Raw genomic sequence first — 9,956 nt, 5'->3', positions numbered from 1 at the left:
TCAGTTTGATTTTTAAGTCATTGTACCTGCCAATTCTTAATGAGTGTTTACTACGATAAGATATACCTACTACTATGTTACTTCGATATGGATACACACACACATACGACGAATTATTTATAACATGTCATTTTATTGAGATAATTAGTAAAAACAACAAATATAATAAAAAATGCTGGAGATAAAAGTAACAAAGTTGATGTTGTTAGATTTAGTACAACTTATTATAAAAACTGTTCAAAATAACCACAACAAAGGTTAATTCGGCGAAGAAAGTTAAAGGACACCCTTTCTAGTTTTTCAGGGCAATTTTTTAAAACATTTATGGCAATTTGGATATGCCTCCCACAACTCTTTTTCAGTGTTAGATGAGGAAGCATACACTATTGTTTTCAAAGTACCCCAAAGATATTAAGTCTGGTGAATGAACAGGCCAGTTAACAGGAACATTATCCCCTCTACCGATCCATCGACGAGGGAATCTTTAGTTCAGATACTGCCGGACATTGACAGTGAAATGTGGTGGAGCTCCATCATGCATAAACCACATGTTAGCTCTGAGCAATAACGGCTCACCTTCAAATAACTCACTGGGTAAATAGCTTACACATAACTGGGTAAAGTGTTTTGCAAAAATTCTAAACAAAATTCGCCATTCAGTCTATTGGGTAGAATAACAGGGTCAATAATAAATAAGCTGTCAATGCGTTGTATTTGATTGTTTTTTCTAATTTTTTAAATAAAATTAGGCACGTTGTAAATAATTATAATTCGTCGTATCTGTGTGTATCCAAGTAACATGTGGTATATCTTATCATCGTAAACACTCATTAAGAATTATTGTCCGGCACAATGACTTAAAGATCAGACTGAAATTACTGTCAAAACTTACAAAATCAGTGCCTACTAGCACTTTGTTAAGTATTATATATTATAATATGGGTGGCAGGATAATGTAGACATTTAAAAAATATTGTTTTGTACCCAAACCGCTCATTTAATCAAAATTCTACAAGAAGCCTAAAACCTTCCAAATGGATTTACATATGAGATAAAAAATAGTCATTATTGCCCGAAAGAGGAAAAAGTTATGAACGGATATTACCACCATACATCAATTTTGTAGGTATTGTAGGTTTTAAAAACACTCTGTATAACAACAAAATGTGTAGATTGAAAGCAAAAGTCCACATCCCAAAAATAATCAAAATCGATTAATACCTATTCCAGTTATTTACAAAATTCAAAAAATTTTCACTAACTTTGAGGTCATCTGGCGGCTAAACTAAGCGATTTCGGATATAGGTGAATTGACTTAGATCTGTCTATTTTGAGTCCACGAATCCGTAGTCTTCCGTTGTACACGTTATGAGGTACCGGACACTTGTAAACTTTTTTATTGTTGATTTTTCGAGAAACAGTTATTCTTAATAAAAATTGTTGCTTCTTTTGGCCATGGGCATTAATCAAGTATGTAATGAAACATACAGGGCGCCCAAAAAATTTCAAAATGTGGAATTTTGCCTAAACAAAGTGCCTTTAATTTTTGTTTTCGTTAAAAACTGTATTCAACAAAGTTGTTTGAGAACTCGGAAAATGCTTAAATACGGAGTTTAGACAGAAAAAAAAAATCAATTTTGCAAATAAGAAGACGCGATTTTTAACTGTTTTACTTAAAGCAGACAGAAATGGTAAAAAAATAGTAAAGTTTTATTTAAATTTTATATAATATAAAAACAGTTTGATAGAACAATTTCCGGGTTGGTTGACGTTTCTAGAGACATATCGCTCTCTTCCTCAGAAGTAACTCTGAAAGAGTTCGAGTTTTTGAAAAGACCGATATTTCTCTCAAAACGTCAAGAAACGTTTTATTCTTGAAATATTGCTTAATGTCATGATCCTGATGCGATAATTTGATATGAGGTAAATATTAAAATTGTAAAAAACGCTCTTAAAAAAGCTATTTTGCGGGGAGATTGGAACAGTTACATTATCTATTATCTAATTTCCTTTTTTATGACAAATATGACGAAAACATTCACGATACTGATATTTTGACGATGGGTGGTTCCTCTTTCCACATACATCGCATGGATTCTGCGGCTTGGACTGCGATGAACCTCCTCTACCATGTGACAGGTCTCGTATCGGACGTGACATATTTCTTTCTCTTTGACTCGAAGTATGGTTGCTTGGATGTGACGTGTCCTTCCACATCCCGGCAGTGACGCTGTGCTCCCGGCATGTGACGACATGGTTTTAGTCCTTGAACCTCGCACGTGGTAAAGTTGTTCCTTCTAATACATCCCTGGAATAATTTTCCACTTCCAATAGCTGCCTCCTTGTTTGCAGCAAATACATATTGCTTCATCAAAAGTTAGAGTGGCATTTTCCTCAAATAACCTGTCTCTCACTGGTCCTTTTTCCATTCCATACATAAATTTGTAACATAAAAAAAGGTAGTTCACTTTTAAATTCACAGTTAACAGCCAGACTCCACGCATGCAGCCCACTCTTTCACAGTTTCGTTAAGATAATTTTCTGGCCTCGTGGAAATTTAACTTTCTACGTGTACCGAAGTTGATGCGCCAAAATTTCAACTAACTCGTCAAACTGTTTTTCCTTCGGCTTACTAGGCACACATAAGTTAAACATCAATTTGAACGTATCTTCTGCCAACAAATTTAAAAAAATCGAATGCTTTATCTCCTTTCTATTGATTCCATTTGACTCAAAATAATTTTTAATGCCAGGTAAAAAAATTGTCCTGTCATTCGAGTTTGAAACAAATTCTGACAAATGACCTATTAGCGTAGAAGAAGCAATAATTTGTTCTGACTGTGTCGGCATAATTAACACTCAATTGCACACTATCAAAAGTTAATTTCCGTCGATCATAAAGTTTTATCCTCGTCGCCACTGTTAAATACTTTATTTATTGTAGATAAATTAAGAGACGATAGTAATATTAATTGTTCAATAACTGTCAGATACTTTAGGTTAATTCTTACAATTTCACTTACTAACTTACTAACTTACTAACTTACTGACTGCCCTCGGTATAGAGCGCGGTTGTTTTTATAGCGATAACAATTGTACAAAAACAATCAAGCATTCTTAACATAAAAATATATATACAAGGTAAGTCACAATACTATGCTATTAATAATACATTATTTACATCGAACATATTTAAATATGAAATCGAGTAAGATTCCATCAACCTCAACACCAAAGATAATCATATGGTATTTAAAAATTACAAAATTAAAAATTTTGTATTTACATATAAATATGGAAAAAATTCACTGCTTGATGTTTCATAATTGGCAGAAGCCTTGCAGTAAGTTTTTAAATTGGAAAATACATTGTGAATACCTAGTCTCAAAGCTTCACTCGCAGTCGTATCTTTTTAAGAATTTACGCACAGTTCTTACCATAAAACAGTTACTCGTGGTATACTATTCTCAGATAGAATCACGCCTTAGATATGGTATATGTCTCTGGAGTTGATCTTCTTCTGCTNCAATAAGTTTTTAAATTGGAAAATACATTGTGAATACCTAGTCTCAAAGCTTCACTCGCAGTCATATCTTTTTAAGAATTTACGCACAGTTCTTACCATAAAACAGTTACTCGTGGTATACTATTCTCAGATAGAATCACGCCTTAGATATGGTATATGTCTCTGGGGTTGATCTTCTTCTGCTATAAATGTGTTTATTGCTCAGAAACAAGTTTTAAGACCCATAATAGGATTATCTAGTATCAGCAGCTGTAAAAATATTTTAAAGATCTAAACATTTTAACACAACCTTGTCTGTACATACAGTATGTCTCACTAAGTTGGAACCATATGGAAAACTTTTTTATTATTAATTTTAAGAAAAAAAGTTATTCTTCATAAAAAGTTCTGCATGTTCCAAAATCTAAAATTCAATCATCAGATATTAAATTTTTTCAGTCGTATACGCAGTTTGACAAAAAATACGAATTTTACTCAAGTGTAAAGTACATTTATATTTGGCAATATCGAAAATTGTTATAGAGAAAAGTTGTACAGAACTAGAAACTACGTGCAAATGTGCAATTATATCCATTTACATTAAACAAATTATTTTTTCTTTTTTTGTCTACAATATCAATGCTTTAACTGTAGTTACACGTAATCTAGGATGCACTGAGATACAAATGAATAGCTACCGCTATTTTGTCTGAAAACACCTACCGAACTGGACGTCCGTCACGGGATGAAAATATTGACGTGAGATATGATCGGTTGGGTGGCTTGTGCCATGACCGGGCTACTACCAGATGTGTCAAGTGTAACAGCTCTCCATATTCAATATTCCATATTGATTATCATACAAAAAAATAATTTATTTGTTAATAAAAATTATTTGTGGTTTGTTCCTAATGTACTACATATAGTACAGTATTTTTTGACATAAATTTATAATAATTTTTTTATTTGATAAAAAATATCCTATTTTACATCTATTAATCCTTGTTTATTTAAAAAAAAAACTTAATATCTTTAAGAAGTGAGTTTTAGGAACATCTGGGTTAAATAATAATGTGATTAATGTGTATGTTGTATTATACTTAAATGTTATGTTAATGATTGCTATATAATATGTGTTTTACTTGTAATGTTTTGTTGACATAATCCTATACAATTTTGTATTGTCTAAAGGAAATAAAGCTTTATATTCTATTATATTCCCAAATCCACAAAAAATAACTGATAGATAAAATTTTATTTGAAAAATTATAAAAATTCAAATATTTCAGCTAAAAACTCAGACTCAAAATTTACCGAAATTATTCCATAGACTGCATTTCGTTGCCTTGGTTATTATTTATTTATACACTAATGCAAACAAATAAAGGGTCGAAAGAATTTCCGAAATTTTTCCGTAATTTTTGACAGGCTGTATTTAGGTGACAATTTTACACCTGTCATTTTAAGCCAATTACATACTGTAATTTCGACAGTTGCCCATGGCAACCATCAAATTTTTCGGACATTTTTTTCCTCCTGCCAAGCTAGGCAAACAAAATTAATAAGTGGAAATTGTTTTTTTGACAGCTATCATATGGTTCAAAAATCAGTACCTATCCAGAATTTTGCTTTAATGTTTTTATTTATTTTAAAATAATAAATAGATACAAATAATTATTTACCAAATATTTGTTCCGAGATTTCTTCTATTAACGCTAAATGTTTTTGAAATTCTGGCTGGAACTCTTCTCTTCGCAACGGAGAGTAACGAGGAGCATAATTATTACCTTTGTTTTTCATTTCCATTAGATGTCTGTGTTTCATAAAACATATATAATAATTTGATTAAATTTTGTTCTGCTGAGCCCTGGTTTTACGTAAAAAAGATGGAATATATTCCTTCAAAATCTTTTGAATAGCTGCGAAAAGGTTTTCTTGATGCGGACTGATTCCAGTTTTTTTCAGTAAATTTGGCAAATACTTCAAATATTTTATGAGACATAAGAATGTCCCCTATTTGGGTGGGGGAATAACATATACTATAAGGTTTTAAATTAGTTTTTTGGTTGTTCACTGCCATGATTTAATTGTAAAAAATTAGAAGCTAGAGAAAATGACTGTCAACGTGACGTATAGCGAAGACGATTTTGACATCACAAGCCTAAGCCTACTTGATTGCAGTTATGATTTTTTAAGAATCATTGATATATTGCCATAGACATCGGTTTTCCACAAAAACTTACTTTCCTTCTATTTTANGGGTTTGGAGTCCCGAAAATACTTCGGGAGTGACGAACCGTGGAGTCCTTATCTCCACCGTCTAGCCTATAAAAGATATCTACTAGTGAGAGGCAAGGGGACTCACGATAAACAAGCACCCCAATGAGATGAGTCTCCCATCACGTCCACGTCGTTCATCTTGGGTTCAGCTGAGAATGGGACTTGGTTTTTTACAATATAATAATATTCTATTAGACTGAATATTAAGTATTATAACTCTTATAACTATAATACTGAATATTAATCAGAGAAAAAAAATAACGAAACGTTTTTAAAAGCCTATTTTTGTCAGATTTCAACGTTCTTAGGTATGGAATGACTTCAAAAATAGTTTTTTTTGTAGAAAATGCGTTAGTATGATTTGAGTTATACGTTTTTTTGCAGTGAAAATGTTTAGATGCCGTAAAACCGATTATAGGAGCCTGAGATATGAAAAACGCGTTTTTCAACTTCCCATCGCTCATATCTCGGCTCCGGAGCATCTTGGCACTTTGTGCCCATGAAGACTTTTTCTCAGCATGACTTCAAGAAACTATTCTGAAAATTTCAAATAATTTGACCGAAATTCAATTTCCATAAGATTTGTGCGGGGTCCTTTTTAAAATAAATTTTGGTTATAAAATTTTCTTACCGAATCCCCCACGTCCTTGAATTAATATGTCCGGAAATTTTTCCTCAATCACGCATTTTTCTAGAAAATGCATTACTTCGGAAAAATTTCCGGAAATAATTCAAGCACTAGGGAGATTATATGTGAAAAGTGGTCGTATCGGGAATTTAAAAAAAAAAGCATTTTGAAGCTCTAAGATTCTAGTTTTTAGATCTTTCGGTCGAAATTTTTTAGGAGCTACGGTTATCATGCAATTCTAGGAAATAGCGCGACAAACAAATTTTGCAATTTTTTTTTTCTTCAGTCCACTAACTTGGAATTTTTTTTTTCAGTTAAGCCATTGCATAGACCAGATAGCTTGTTTATTCTGCTTCAATTTTATTTTTTTTTAATTTCGATACAACCTTTTTTCCTCGAAATATCGGACTTTTAATGGAAAAGGATCCTTTTGTCTTCAATCATCGATATCTCGGCGACAAATGGTCGTACAGAAAATTGAAGGGCAGTTTTGAAAACTGGAATAAAATTCCTATAACATGCTGCCGCAACTTTTCGGAAATATATATTTTTTTTCATCTTTTACACGAATTTTAAAAAACAGGAAAAAAGGGTAATTTATGGTTTTTTGGAAAATTGACGGCTAAATTAGAAATATTCACGAAATGACTAATGTTTAAGCATGACTTACAGTTCGATATACCCAGAATAATCCTGTGAAGTTTCATCTCGATCTAGCGAACCGTTTCTTTGTTTCAAACAGTCAAACTTTTCAAAAAAATTAAAGGGTTATGCTTTTTGAACTTAAACACTTCATAATCGTAATTAAAATGGAAAAAAAAATTGTTTGAGGTTTTCTCACATTTTTACCGCAAATAAGGTTTAAATTGATGAAAAAAAGTGCACAAAAATTAATTAGAAATTTGTCTCAAAAAATGGTATGAATCGGGGTCGAAATCTGGTTTGGGTCATAAACTTTAATTTTAATTTAATTAAAAGTTGATGAACAGAACGGGACGAAAAAGTCGAATCGTGATGGAAACAATTGGATTTTGTTTTCTTCAATGTCTGGAAATTTTTTCGAAAAAAAAAAAACAAAAAAAAACTCGAATTTTTTTTTTTCACCAATTTAAACATTATTTGCGGTAAAAACGTGAGAAAACCTCAAAAAAATTTTTTTTTTCATTTTAATCATGATTATGAAGTGTTTAAGCTCAAAATGTGACCGTTTAATTTTTTTTCAAAGTTTGACTGTTTGAAACAAAGAAACGGTTCTCTAGATCGAGATGAAACTTCACAAGGTTCTTCTGGGTATATCGAACTGTAAAAGTCAAGCATAACGTTAGTCATTTCGTGAATATTTCTAATTTAGCCGTCAATTTTCTAGAATCCCATAAATTACCCTTTTTTCCTGTTTTTTAAAATTCTTGTAAAAGATGAAAAAAAATTTCCGAAATGTTACGGCATCATGTTATAGGAAATTTATTGCAGTTTTCGAAACTGCCCTTCAAAATGCTTTTTTTTTTAATTCTCGATACGATAATTTTTCACCTAAATACAGTCTGTCAAAAATCACGGAAAAATTTCGGAAATCCCCTTTAATTGTTTGCATTGGTGTATAAGATTCGTTATCTTTATTTATATAAGCTCTTTTACCACGTCAAGGTAGCAGTCTTTTAAAGGGTTGTTTTTTCTGTTTTTTCCTGAATTTTTTGCTTAAGTAGATCAAAGTTATCGTCAAAATCGTTTGATAACATTTGTTGAAATATTAGTTTTCTGCTAAACTCTACGTAAATTTTCGCTATCTAGTTCTGCCAAAACAAAATTATTGAAAATTTTCAAAATGCGAATTTTGATTAAGGTTTTCTTCCAAAATGATCAATTATTTTATGATACATTATGCCACACCAGACATTTACCTACTTTTTTAAACCCAGTATATACAATTTTTAGAGGAAACCACGCCATTAGTTGTTAACGTTGATGTTGAGTAAATAAAATATTGTGATGAAAGAATCTGTTCAATCTGTCAAATAGTTTCTCGCCCATTGTTAAACAAAAGTCCAAACGACGACCATAATCATCAAGCAATTTATAATTAAACACTGGTTTGAATGGATATATGTATTTTGTTGTATACTAAAATTCTTTAAATATGAGGATTGTCTTCAGTTACAGTTACATTTTGATACTTTTCATTAAAAACTTGTATTGCAGATCGATATGAAACATTATCGATTCCATAACATTTCACAAGATAAATTCGTTGCTCCATTATTAATAAAAATTATTGGGTGGACAGTTAATAAAAATAAATATGTTGACTTTGACATTGATAAGGAAATATCCATGGTAATTATATGGTAAGTAAAATAGTAAAAAATTACAAGGTCTTTTCATTTGCAAAATGTGATTACCTATTGTTCTTTTCTGACTAAAACCCATATTTAAGAATTTCTTGGGCTCTCTAACAACTTTGTTAAATACAGTTTTTAATGAAAACAAAGATTAAAGGCACTTTGCTTAGGAAAAATTTCACATTTTGAAATTTTTTGGAAACTATATTTAATTATTAGTCATGTCTTCCCAAGATAAGTAAAACTTTTTACCAAGAATAGTATTTTCTCGAAAATCAACAATAAAAAAGTTTATAATAGTGCGGTATCCCATCCGGGACACACTATACAGAGTGAATCCACTTTTTATAATTAGGACTTTCCCCATCGCGTCAAGATAATATCATTTTGAAGTATACACTTTTCTTCCAAAGGCTTACTTTTAGGTATAAACCCTTGAAAAAACTTTTTTGGGTTTTACTTATTTTTTCTTAAACTATGAAAGCCATTTGTTTTATATATAGTATGAAGTGTACGATTTTACAAATTATTGTGAAAATAGATCAATTATTATTTTCAAAATGAATATATTTTTTTTACATTCTGGTTCTCTTCAAGTTTTTTCGAAAAGTTAAGGATTTATGAGACAAAAAAATGTATTGCAATGCATTTTTAAAAAGATGAGCTGTTTAACGCGAGTGTATTTTGCCTGTTATTTCAACTCCGTAGAAAAATACTTCAGTAAAAATTTCAAAAAGTGTAGTTTTTTTGACAGATAATGTTCACCAAGCTTGGTTTCTTTAGCTTGATATACATGGGAAATAAAAAAGAAAAATTTATTTTTTTTAAATTTCTGTAACTTTATACGAAAGACCCCTATTAATTTTCATCAGAGAATAACCCCTTACATTTTTTCGGTGTTTTTTGGTAACAGAAATAAAAATAGTCACCATAAATAGGTATTTGTAATTTTAGAAAATTATAATCAGAGATAATATGTACCTACACATTAAATATTTACGCCATATATTGGTACCCATATCCCCTGAAGGCATACAAATATGTCTAGTAGGTCATTATCATTATATTGTGCATATGATATATTTGCTTAATTAATTTGAAAATTAAATCGATTCTCTAAAATGCAAGAATATTTAGAAAATAAATACAGATAAATAAAATACAAAAATAATATATTACAATTAAAAAGCTATGTCTGTACAAAATA

Source organism: Anoplophora glabripennis, unplaced genomic scaffold (assembly GCF_000390285.2).
Source record: "Anoplophora glabripennis isolate ALB-LARVAE unplaced genomic scaffold, Agla_2.0 scaffold1053, whole genome shotgun sequence".
Classification (NCBI taxonomy): Eukaryota; Metazoa; Arthropoda; class Insecta; order Coleoptera; family Cerambycidae; genus Anoplophora; species Anoplophora glabripennis.
Note: the sequence above shows the minus strand (reverse complement) of the source record.